Source organism: Phyllobates terribilis, unplaced genomic scaffold (genome assembly GCF_046119375.1).
Source record: "Phyllobates terribilis strain yellow unplaced genomic scaffold, ASM4611937v1 Scaffold_2__4_contigs__length_985480577, whole genome shotgun sequence".
NCBI lineage: Eukaryota > Metazoa > Chordata > Amphibia > Anura > Dendrobatidae > Phyllobates > Phyllobates terribilis.
The window spans coordinates 683,836,118-683,849,135 of NW_027362762.1; the positions used below are offsets into that span (position 1 = coordinate 683,836,118).

Below are 13,018 nucleotides of genomic sequence, written 5' to 3' on the forward strand. Positions count from 1 at the left end.
CAGGGGATCCACCCTACATAGAACTATCTACCACACTGACCTAAGAAAGCATGTTACACCCATTATCTGGGACCACGATGACCAACCCTAAGTGTTTTTAACTGTTTTATATCATATTTTATAATATATTTTAAGCACCCCAGTACTTCTATCCTTTGATGTGTTTTAACTAAATCTAAATAAAATTGTTTCATTTTTTTAATCATCTGGAATCCGCTATCCATATTCATCTCTGCCCAATTCTACCAGCGCAAGTCTGCTTCCTTTTTCATGGAATATATGAAATTTGAATTGCATTACTGTTCTAAAAAATAGAAAGAACTGAGAAATCTTAGCGCATAAATTGGCCAATTCGTGTGTACCTGGTAGCCACGATAAGACGTTTCTTGTTACCAGGACCTTAGCAATGTGTATCCTCTCTTAGAGACCCCGAGAGGGGTTATTTCTATTTTTAAAAGCAGTAATGCAATTCAAATTTCATATATTCCAGGTTTGCATACTTAGCATTGCAGAGTGCTACTTTATTTGTTAGTCATATTTTTAATGTTGTCATGTAACTTTCTAGCATACTTTGTGTTTCAACTTTGACTCAGTGTATTATTTCTGCCATTGTGTAGCGTATTCCTTTATATTTAAGCTACACAGAGAACGCTATTTGACACCTTCTGGCAACCCATAATGAACTGAAAGATATTAAAATGCAACTCTGCAATTTAGTGTTCTTTAGTTTACAGGAATATATGCAAAAAAAAAAAAAAATACAACAAAAAAGTTGAGTCATATTGTGATCACCTGACTCACAACTTTACCGCACTCACGCATTTCCTGACAGATTGGGCCAAAATACACAAGGCTTTGTGCATGGGAGTGGTAGAGAAATACATGGATTTTTGTGGTAATACTACAAAGTTTTTTGAAAGATGTGAAAATGGAATCTGTATGGAAATAGTAATTTACTCATAAGATAACCTGCATGTCATGGGGCTTTTAAATGTTTTACTGTACCTGAGAAGTGACGACTGAGGTGTTCTGTTCACACATTTCTTTTGTCGTTATGACTCACAAGTCAAAACCATGGTAATGAAAATGTACAATATTTGTGACGTTATAGTTATGATATTTGAGCCATATTTCCAAACACTAATGTTTCAGCCTTTTTCTCACACACCCTTAACAGGTCATGTTTTTGAAGAATTTCCTATGAATAAAAGATAATAGAATTTTAAAAGCACCAACTGCAGTCTCCTATCTCAGTAAAGTAAAAATCAGTCTTCAATAACTACAGATTTTACCCAAAGAATTTAGAGTGAAAGATCAATCCAGAAGATGAGAAAAGCAAATTTCTCTGATAAGATTTCAATGTTGCTTATTTTCATGTGTACTACTTATTAAATGAAAATGAATACAACGATCACTATTTGACTGTATTTGCACCACTGTGTTCTGTATTTAGCTTTTGTTTGCCCATGCTTGACTGTAGCTAGCCTTGTTTTCATGTTTCTGATTTTCTCTTTAATAGTGGACCAATCTAAAGACAGTGAGACCTTCAAGTACTTCCCGTAATCACCTACATAATCATGAGGACACTGGCCAAGGTGACAAGTGCTGGGAACCACAGAGCAAAGTCAAGTGAGTGGTTCTCTTGCAAGTCAGACTATTCATTAGGCCCTCTTCACACATGCACATACAGTAAAAACACGTCCGTGTGGGACGTTTTAGTTTTGACCATCAGAGCAGTTTTTTTAGCAGCATCCATGTGTGCGTTTTTTTCAATCCTTGTGTCCATGTGCGGCATTCATGTGGCATCCATGTGCCATCCGTGTGACACGTAATGTAATGTATTCAAGAAATTACTGATTTTTAAGTGTTAAAGATAAGATAAATAGATAGATAGCTTGTAGAGCTTTCTATTAAGCCTAATGAATAAATAATTAAAAGAAAAAAATGACGTGGAGTCCCCCCTATTTTTTGAAACCAGCAAAGGTAAAGCAGACAGCTGTGAGCTGATATTATCAGGTTATTGGGCCCTTCTCAGCCTAAAAATAGCAGCCCGCAGACGCCCCAGCTTGACTCTTCCCGATTGCACTGGTGCTTTGGCATTCAGGGTAATGGTTTTTGGGATTGATGTCAGCTGTGTCCAAAAACACAACTGGCATCAAGCCCTAGTGTTAGTAATGGAGATGTGTCTATCAGACACCCCCATTATTAACCCAGTAATCAAAAACAAAACACACATAAAAATACTTTAATGAAATAAACATTCCCTGACACTTTCCCCCATTCACCACTTTATTACTTTATTAAAAAATGAAAAAAATCCCACACAGGTCCGTCGTAGTCCACCGAATTCGACGCAGTCCAATGATTCTGATGGACAAAGGGTATGGAGCCTCGATCTGAGACTCCATAGGCTTTGTCTACATGCACTATCAGGTCCCGCTACGTTGCATGAGATCCGGCGACTGTGAAGAGCGATGATGCCAGTAACGTCACCGAACTTCAGACATTCTGAGTCAAGCAGTCCTCTGCGTGACTCAGCGACTGTGAAGAGCAGTAATGTTACTGTGGAGCAATATGGGGACCATTTTACTATTTTGAGGGCTTTATGAGGCCATTATACTATATGGAAGGCTATGTAGTGCCCATTATACTATATGATAAGATATGTAGGGGCCATTATACTATCTATAGGGCTATGTGGGGCCCATTATAATATCTGGAGGGCTATGTGGGGGCCATTATACTATTTGGAGAGCAATGTGGAGGTCTTTATAGCATTTGGAGGGCTGTGTGGGGGACATTTTATTATTTGGAGGGCTATGTGAAGGTCATTATATTATTTGGTGGGTTATGTGGAGCCATTATACTATATAGAGAGCTATGTGGAGGCCATTATACTTTATGGAGGGTTATGTGGGGACCATTATACTGTTTGGAGGGCTATATGGGGGCCATTATACTGTTTGCAGGGCTATGTGGGGGGCCATTATTCTGTTTGAAGGGCTATGTGGGGGCTATTATATTGTATGGAGGGCTATGTGGGCAGTCATTATACTTTTTGAAGGACTTTGTAGGGGCCATTATACTGTATGAAAGCAATTATACAGCGTGAAAGTTTGTCTGGCATCCATCATACTGTGTGGAGAACTGTGTGCGAACCATTAGGCTGTTTGGAGGGCTGTGGGTTGGAGATTATACAGTGTAGAGGTTTATATTGGGGCCGTCATACTGTGTAGAGGTGTGTGGGGGCCATTATACTGTATGGAAGCCCATTATACTGTATGGAAGGCTATGTGGGGGTCACAGTCGGGAAATCATACTGTGTTGGGATCACCACACTTTACCAGGGAGTTGAGGGGGAAGGGTACAGTATGGTCATCATAAAATGCATGTGGAGGGTACTGTGGAGGAATTCACTGTGGGGGTATCATATTGTGTTTGAGGGGGAGCACTTTTGCTGGCATGATACTTTATAGGGGCAATGAAAGGGGAATCTAGGGGCTTCAATAGGAAGAAAACTACATTGTAATGGCGGTAAAGTTGTGAGATATGTTCTTCTGTGTCCTAAATATTAAGTTTGTGTTTTGGGGAGCCCAATTAGATCTTTTGCTATGGGACCTCATGACTTTTATGCATGCCTCTGTATATAGGGTTGAAACTAATTGTATGGTTCATTTTCTCCTATTATCCCTTTTGAAAATTAAAAACTTGGGGCTAAAGCAACATTTTAGTGGAAATAGTAGTAATTTTCCATTGACTCGGCCCAATCTTATACAATCCTGTGAATCGACTGAGGATTAAAACTGTTCACTACACCCCTAGATGAATTCCTCAAGAGGTGTAGTTCCCCAAGTGTGGTAATTTGTGAGGATTTCTGCTGTTTTGGAATGCCAGGGGCTCTTCAAATGTGACATGGCATTCAAAATGTATTTCAGCCAAAATTGCGCATCAGAATTCAATTGGTGCTCCTTCCCTTCCGAGCCCTGCCGTGTACCCAAACAGTAGTTTTCCCCCAGATATGGAGTATTTGTATACTCAGGAGAAATTGTACAACAAACTGTATGTCCACTTTTCTTATGTTACCCTTGTGAAAATTAATCATTTGGGGATAAAGCAACATTTTTGTGGGAATAATGTGATTTTTTATTTTCACTGCTCAGCTTTATAAAATTCTATGAAGCACCTGCTGGTTCAAGGTGCTCATCTCATGTCTAGATGTGTGCCTTGAGAGGTGTAGTTTTTAAAATGGGGTCACTTATGGGAGGTGGTTTCCAGTGTTTAGGCACACCAGAGGCTCTGAAAAGTGACATGACATCCACTATCTATTCCAGACAATTTATAAAATTCTGTGAAGCACCTGGTGGTTCAAGGTGCTCACTACATGCCTAGATGTGTGCCTTGAGGGGTGTAGTTTTCAAAATGGGGTCACTTATGGGGGGGGTTTCCAGTGTTTAGGCACATCAGAGGCTCTGAAAAGTGACATGGCGTCTCCTATAAATTCCAGCCAATTTTGCGCGCCAAAAGTCAAATGGTGCTCCTTTGCAAACAAACAATAGTTTTCCATCACATATGGTATATCGGAGTACTCAGGAGAAATTGTACAACAAATAGTATAATCCATTTTCTTCTGTTACCCTTGTGAAAATTAATAATTTAGGGCTAAAGCAACCCTTTTTGTAGAAATAATGTGATTTTTTATTTTCATGTCTCAACGTTATAAATGTCTGTGAAGCACCTGCAGGTTCAAAGTGCTAACCACACCTCTAGATAAGTTCTTTGAGGAGTGTAGTTTCCAAAATGGGGGGTTTCCACTGTTTGGCACATCAGGCGCTCTGCAAATGCGACATGACATGCACTATCTATTCCAGACAATTTTACCCTCCAAAGTTAAAGGGTGCTCCTTCCCTTCTGAGCCCTGCTGTGTACCCAAACAGTAGTTTTCCACCACATATGGGGTATCGGTGTACTAAGGAGAAACTGCACAACAAATTGTATCATACATTTTCTCCTGTTACCCTTTTGAAAATGCAAAATTTGAGGCTAAATCAATATTTTGGTGGGAAAAAGTAAAATCTTCATTTTTTTTCTACCACATTGTTTTAATTCTGGGGAAGTATATAACAAACTGTGAGGAAAATAATGGCCTGGGAGGGGTATATTGATAATGTATTTACAAAGTGGGGAGAACCCCAAAAAAGACCCCTCTCTATCAAGCCATAAAACTAAGCTTTTATTTCATATTTGATTAAAAACGCCTAGGGGTATATAAAAAATGTCCCTAATCTGCTTTTAGTATTTTAAAGTGGTATTCGTATTTCTACACACACTTAGCGGCACCCGGGTGCCTTCATTCGAACGTCAGAATAGGACAAACTGTACTCATAGCACAAGTCTCCCCAACATGTTTCACCGCATGTGCGGTGTCATCAGGGGATGGGACACTGGCACATCTTTATGGTTTGTTAGAGAGGGGTCTCTTTTGGGGTTCTCCCCATTTTGTAAATAAATTCTGGGGAAGCCCCTAAAGGGTTAATAAACTTCTTCAATGTGGTTTTGAGCACTTTAAGGGGTGTAATTTTTAAAATAATGTCACTTTTAGGTATTTTCTGTCACACTGGCCTTTCAAAGTCACTTCAAAAGGGATGTGGTCCCTAAGAAAATTGGTTTTGTTCATTTTGTTGGAAAATTGAGAAATTGCTGATAAACTTTTAACCCTTCTAACTTCCTAACAAAAAACTATTATGTTTCAAAAATTATGCTGATGTGAAGTAGACATGTGGTAAATATTATTTATTAACTATTTTATGTGGTATAACTATCTGGTTTAAGGGCATAAAAATTTAAAGTTGGAAAATTGCTAAATTTTCAAATTTGTTTGTTAAATGTTCAATATTTTCATAAATAAACTCAAATCACATCAATGTAAAATTACCACTAATATGAATTACAATATGTCACCTAAAAACTGGGACAGCACTGGGATATGTTGGAGCATTCCAGAGTTATTACCTCATAAAGTGACCTTGGACAGAAGTGAAAAAATTGGCTTGGTCAGGAAGGTGAAAACGGGCTCGGCGTGAAGGGGTTAAAAAACTATTTTTGCCGATGACATAAAACATTGTAGAAAAATAAAAACTGAGCTAGATTTTATAATATTACAGAACGAGTTATATTAGATGTCTGCCTGGGCAAACACAATGGCAGATGAATTTTAGTGTTAATAAATGTCGAGTAATGCACCTAGGCCGCAGTAATCGTAGTGCTGCATATACATCAAAAGTAAATTATACTCAGGATGACAGAGCAGGAGAAGTATTCTGTGTATTCTGGTTACAAGTAAGCTAAGCCGAAGTACTCAATGTCAGGCAGCAGCTACAAGAGCAAATAGTGGTGTATAAAAAGAAAGATAAAATCCTGGTTTCCTAATTTATTATTACTCTCTATAATTCACTTGTAAGGTCAGTCACATCTAGAATATGAAATGCAGTTTTGGACTCCACATTTTAAAAATGATATTGGAAAACTACAGTTGGTTTAAAAACAGCAACTAAATTATTAAATGGGAAGGAAGGTCTCTTACAGTGGCGCAGCGCCAGTGGGCTGCTATGGGGCCCGCCCGTCATCGCATGTTCAACTGTATCAGCAGTCTGGATGCCAATACAGTTGAATGTAATGATGAAAGAGAGAGCGTCATCATTTTCCCTCGACTTCTAACGTCTCAGCAGAGCGGGCGCGATGACGTCACTACACAGCGCCCACTGCCCTAAGATGTGCGGGTGCTTCAGAACATTCACTGCAGAAAATGGAGCAGCAGGGGAACCAGAAGGGGAGGTGAGTATTGTTGTTTTTTGTTTTTTTTTGTAAATCAGTGAGTACATTGTGGTGGCCATAATACTGTATAAGGGACAATGGTGAGTGCATTATACAGTATGGAGGAGTATGGGAAGTGTAGAATACTGTATGGAAGACTTTGGGGAAGCGCATTATATTATGTGCACTATGAAGGATTATGAGGAGTTCATTATACTATGTGGAGGACTATGGGGAGCGCATTATACTGTATGGAGGACTATGGGGAGTGCATTATATTATTTAGAGGATTATGGGGAGTGCATTATACTATATGGCGGACTATGAAGTGCATTATACTATATGGAGGACTATATGAAGTGCATTACACCGTATGGAGGACTATGGGAGTGCATTATACTGTATGGACTATGGAGGATTGTGGAAAGTGCATTATCCTATATGGAGGATTATGGGAAGTGCATTGTACTATATTGAGGACTATGGAGTGCGTTATACTATATGTAGGACTATATGAAGTGCATTATACTGTATGAAGGACTATGGGGAGTGCATTATACTATATGGACTATGGGGAGTGCATTATACTGTATGGAGGACCATGGGGAGCACATTATACTATATAAAGGACTATGGGAAGTGCATTATACAATATGGAGGACTATAGGGAGTGCATTATACTATATGGAGGACTATTGGTTGCAGTATACTATATGGAGGATTATGGGGTGCAGTTTACTATATGGAGGACTTTGGGGGATTCATTATACTATATGTAGGATTATGGGGTGTCATATACTTTATGGATGACTATGGGTCCCATTATACTATATGGAGGGCTATGTGGGGACTATTATAATATCTGAAGGTTTATGTGGGGTTATTATAATATTTGAAGGGCCTTGTGGGGCGCATTATAATACTTGGAGGGCTATGTGGGGGACATTATAATATTTGGCTAATAGGGGTGTAAGAAAGTCCCTTACTGAGAGCAGGAAGAGCTGGGGAAACAGTGTGGACAATTCTTCTTTAAAGCAGAGAATGAAGTTTATTCAGAGATACGCTGCAGAACAGTTCAGAATGCAAACAGGGAAAATACACTAGCACTCGCAGGTGACCAAATCAGCGACACAGCATTAGGATATCTGGCGATGGTCTGGCCATGATCTTGCGTTGTTGTGGCCTTGGCAGTGGACTGCACCAAACAACAGTATCAGAGCCTTTTTATACATAGCTTAAACAAAGGAACTACATATTGCGGCAAAGGGCGTATACATGATAACATCATACTGCAGAGAGACGTGTATTTTAGACAAACAAAGTGATAATGAAACATGACAATATTTATGAGTATTTTTACCAAACTCCATTACAATCCATGAATCCCCATGTCCTTCTCAACTAATGACAGTTACCTCATAATTCTCCACATATTGACAACTGTATTGGCCTAATTTCTATACCACTATTACAATGACACTATTTACTACCATATAACACCACTTATTTACTTTCACAATGACCTGCAGCTGCTCCCATTATACACCTTTGTGTATATGTGGCACCCCAGGGGTCTGGTTTCCACAGTAATAGCAATATTACGTCTGTGAGCAGGTGGGAGGTTTCCTGGTCAGACATCCTATGCATGCCACACCTCCTGCCCAGTCCTGGGAGGGGAAGAACTTCCCCTATATAAAGCTGGGGCTGAGGCAGGGTTAGAGAGTAGAGAAAGAGTGAGAGAACACAGACAGAGACACAGTCTGGTCTGTAGTGGAGCAGCTTTAGGAACAAGAAAGATCAGGAGCTCTGTGGGAGCTGTGCTAAAAAGAGATCAGGGGCTGGAAGCTGTAGAGCTCGCCCTGATTGAAGAGTTCTTACCGGACCCGGGGTCCGAGGCTGTGGGGACTAATCCTTACCCAGCAGCAGAAACCGCCCGGCAGGGGATTTCAGGTCCTCTGGCCAAGAAACCCGAAGGCACGGTCACACGCAAGGGACCAGCACCGCGACGTGGAGCGGAAGTTACCAAAAGGCCCCGAGTCACCGGCCATACGGGTGAGCACCACACGGTACACTCAGGGACGTGGGCTACTTTTACCCGCCTCTAGCAAGGTAGCCAGAAGAGTACGATTAGTTGGGGAGGCCTACAACTCTGCCTGGCCAGGGGAGATCCCATCAGCTCACGGACTGACCAGGCCCCGATCGCTAGCCAGTACTCCGGGAGGGTCTACCTTGTCACCAGTAAAGACCTAAAACTACACCGCACCGTCTCTGAGTGGTTCCTGCTACCCCCCTTCAAACACGTCGGCTGCCCTGAGGCCATACCCCTCCCGTTGGGGGTTATACCATCCCCGCTGCACAACCGTATCACCGGCCTCAGCGGTCTGCCCTGCAGCGGCGGTCTCATGACCGCATTCAACGGGTGGCGTAGTCGAACATTCTAAACATCTACTGCTAAATACTGCCGCTCAGTTTGACTCCCTGGGCACGGACCGGGTCACCGCCACGAGGACTACTACCCCCAACAGATCCGGCTCCGGGTATTCCCTGCGTGTGCAACGCTGCACCACAGCACAGGCCCAGGGGCGCGTCAACTTTGGCGTAGTCGGCAGGATTCCGTGCCCGCAACCACCGGGTACTGCGTGCCTGAAAAAGACTGTTAAACTCACCTGTAGTGAAGATTCCCGCCATCCGACGCCATCTTCTACCTTCTTCCCGCCATCCGTGGAGTTTTCCCGCCAGTGGACGCCATCTTCTGCCTTCTTCCCGCCATCCGTGGAGTTTTCCCGCCGTTGGACGCCATCTTGAAGACGCCGCGCGGGAAGAAGAGGGGCGTGGACTCCGAAAGCGCGCGAGAACTGAAGCTCCGCCTCACGTCCGGACGTTGCGTAAGGTCCTGGAAGGAGCCCAGCAGACGCTGACGTCACAGGAGCGCGACGGAAGGTCCTCAACCCTGACGATCCACTGCGGAACCGCGGCCTACGGAAGAGGATCATCGCAAGGTAGGCCACGGTCCACTAGGGGGGAGGAGGATGTCGGATACGGAGGAGAGCTTCACTGCCACAGCCACCGCCAGCGCCGCCGCTGCTGCGGTCATGCCTTTCACCATGCCCTATATCCCGGGGGCAGCCTGGCTACCCCAGTACTCAGGGGAGTCACATACCCTGAATGACTTTAGAGAAAAGCTGGATAGCCTCTTCCAGGTGTACCCCCTCACAGAAGAGCAAAAAGTGAGCATCCTGGTGGCCCAACTAACCGGGGCAGCCCAAAGGGAGGTAAAGTCCTGGCCACCTGGGAGGAGGACTGTCGCAGGGATATTAACCCGGCTGAAGGACACCTTTGATACCCGCACCTCAGCCGAGATTAAGCTTAGATTCTACGGGTGCAAACAGCGAGCACATGAGAATATAAGGGACTATGCACTAAACCTACAAGAGGCCCTGAGAGCCATTAAGCAGACCGACCCTGACGGCGTGAGAAACGAGGACAGGCTGTTGACCGAACAATTTATAGAGGGACTATATTGCAATGCCCACCGAACCCAGTTGCGGGCAATGGCCTTACAGGATCCTCATCTGGACTTTGCACAGTTCAAGGACAGAGCCATCCGGGTGCTCCGAGAACCGGCACCGGGTGGCGTGGTGACCCACAGGCGCCCTACTACCGCTTACCACCAGGAGGCGGCGCCCTTGTCGGCAGGGCCTGTGGGAGCTGACGCGCAGGCTTTGAACAATGACCCGGCTCCAGACCTGTACCATCAGGTCCAAGAGCTAGCTAAAAGCGTTGCTGCGCTAACCCGAACTGTGCAGTCTTTACAGGTTTCTGCTCCAGGGAAGATCCAGCTGGCATCCGGACCGGAGGACATCCCGTGGCGTCGACCAAGGAGGACCCCACCGGCCAGAGGAAGACCCAGCGACCGATACAACGAGGACGGACAACCCATCTGCCGCCGCTGCAATCAACCCGGACATATGGCAAGGTACTGTCCTTTAAACTGGCACAACCTGGGGTAGAGGGCCAACCCCCAGGAATAAGATCACCAGGCCCATCAAACTGGCGTGACAAATACGTGGGAGGACGTCCAGTCTTGCCTGTGGTACTGGATGGCATTCCTATGAGTGCCCTACTTGACACCGGGTCACAGGTCACCACCATCCCGTACGTGCTCTTTAAGCAGTACTGGAATGACTCGGATATAACCCGCTACCCTGACGACGACTTGAGTATCATCGCCAGCAATGGTCAACCCGTGCCACAGATCGGATTCAAAGAGATGACCATTAAAGTCGGTAGAGTCGAACTGGCAGCACAGGGACTGATCATTGTAGACATTGACAAGCGCGAGAGTCACCCAAAGATAACTCTAGGAACTAATGTGATTGAAAATTGTCTTGCAGAGGTGATTTTCATTTTACAGCAGGTTGCCAAGAACGCCAGCTCCGGCCAGCAGCGAGTGCTCCAAAAAGAGATCCGGGCACTGATGCGGCGGCAACAGGTGGAACTCTCCGGTGGTGAGATTGGAAGCGTGAGAATGTGTGACCCTTTCCCTATTGCCATGCCCCCAAAAAGTGAAATGATGATTTGGTGCCGGGCAGCTATTGGTCTAAGAGGTAGAGACTACCAAGCAATGGTAGAACCCATCTACTCAGACAGTAGGCCCACCATTTTGACAGCACGGGGGGTGGTTGATGTACGCCATGGGAGGGTGCCCGTTCGCATAATAAATATCGGGAAGAGGGAAGTGTACCTGCCCCGGTATGCTACGCTAGCCAAATTGTATACCATCAATCAGAATTCTGTACAGGCCGTGGAACCCTTGCCTCCATCTCAACCAGAGGAAGGTAACGGCTCTAAGAAACCAATGGAGGACTGGTGTCAGCAACTACATCTGGGTACTGACTCCACTCCCTCACACCAGAAACAAGGAGTCTATCGGGTGGTTCAAGAGTACGAGAGAGTGTTTAGTAAACACCCGTTAGACTTCGGGCGAGTAAAAGGGGTAGAACACCACATCCCCACGGGAGACCATCCTCCCATAAAGGAGAGATACCGACCCGTACCCCCTGCACACTACCAACACGCCAAGGGGATGCTTAGAGACATGAAGGAGGCTGGAGTAATCAGGGATAGCTGTAGCCCCTGGGCAGCTCCACTAGTCTTGGTTAAAAAGAAAGACAACACTATGAGAATGTGTGTAGATTACCGGAAAATCAACCGTATCACACACAAAGATGCGTACCCCTTACCAAGGATAGAGGAGTCTTTGGCTGCTTTAAAATCTGCTAACTTCTTCTCCACTTTGGATCTCACTAGCGGGTACTGGCAGGTTCCTGTAGCAGAGGCGGACCGGGAGAAGACCGCATTCACCACCCCGATGGGACTTAGCGAGTTTACCTGCATGCCGTTCGGACTCTGCAACGCACCAGGAACCTTCCAACGATTGATGGAATGCTGTCTGGGACACCGAAACTTCGAGACGGTCCTGTTATACCTGGACAATGTCATCGTCTACTCCAAGACCTACGAGGACCACCTGAAACACCTGGCAGAAGTGTTCGAAGCCCTGGCAAACTACGGCCTAAAGGTGAAACCCTCCAAGTGTCACCTCCTGAAACCAAAGGTGCAGTACCTGGGACACGTGGTGAGTGCTGACGGAGTGGCTCCCGACCCTGATAAGATCACCGCAATTAAGGAATGGCCAAGCCCCTCCAGCGTAAAGGAAGTGCGGCAGTTCCTCGGGTTGGTAGGCTACTACCGAAGATTCATTCCCGGTTTCACCAAAAAGGCAGCTCCTATGCAGGACCTCCTGATAGGCCAGTCCAGGAAGGCCAAGAACCAGAAGCCGCCCTTCAGATGGGAGAAGCTGGAAGAAGAGTCCTTCCGCCAGCTGAAGATGGCCCTCACGGGGGATGAAATCCTGGCGTACCCGGATTACAGCCAGCCCTTTATCCTCTACACCGACGCAAGTAACATCGGGCTAGGAGCCGTACTGTCCCAGATCCAGCAGGGGAAAGAACGGGTAATTGCTTACGCCAGCCGAAAACTGCGACCCACCGAAAGAAACCCTGAGAATTACAGCTCATTCAAGCTAGAGTTCCTGGCAGTGGTGTGGGCAGTCACCGAACGCTTTAGGCACTACCTCGCCTCTTCCCGGTTCACCGTGTACACGGATAACAACCCGTTGACACATCTGGACACTGCAAGACTCGGT

General features: G+C 45.0%; 1 long non-coding RNA gene across 1 annotated transcript in view; it reads left to right on the forward strand.

Moving 5' to 3' along the window:
• The window catches only part of LOC141252927 (uncharacterized), a 240,797-nt gene that overhangs the window by 101,063 nt on the left and 126,716 nt on the right, over positions 1-13,018 (forward strand). The window contains exon 2 of the long non-coding RNA XR_012314156.1: positions 1,520-1,629. This is a non-coding gene — a long non-coding RNA (uncharacterized lncRNA). The remainder of the gene's footprint in view (positions 1-1,519; positions 1,630-13,018) is intronic.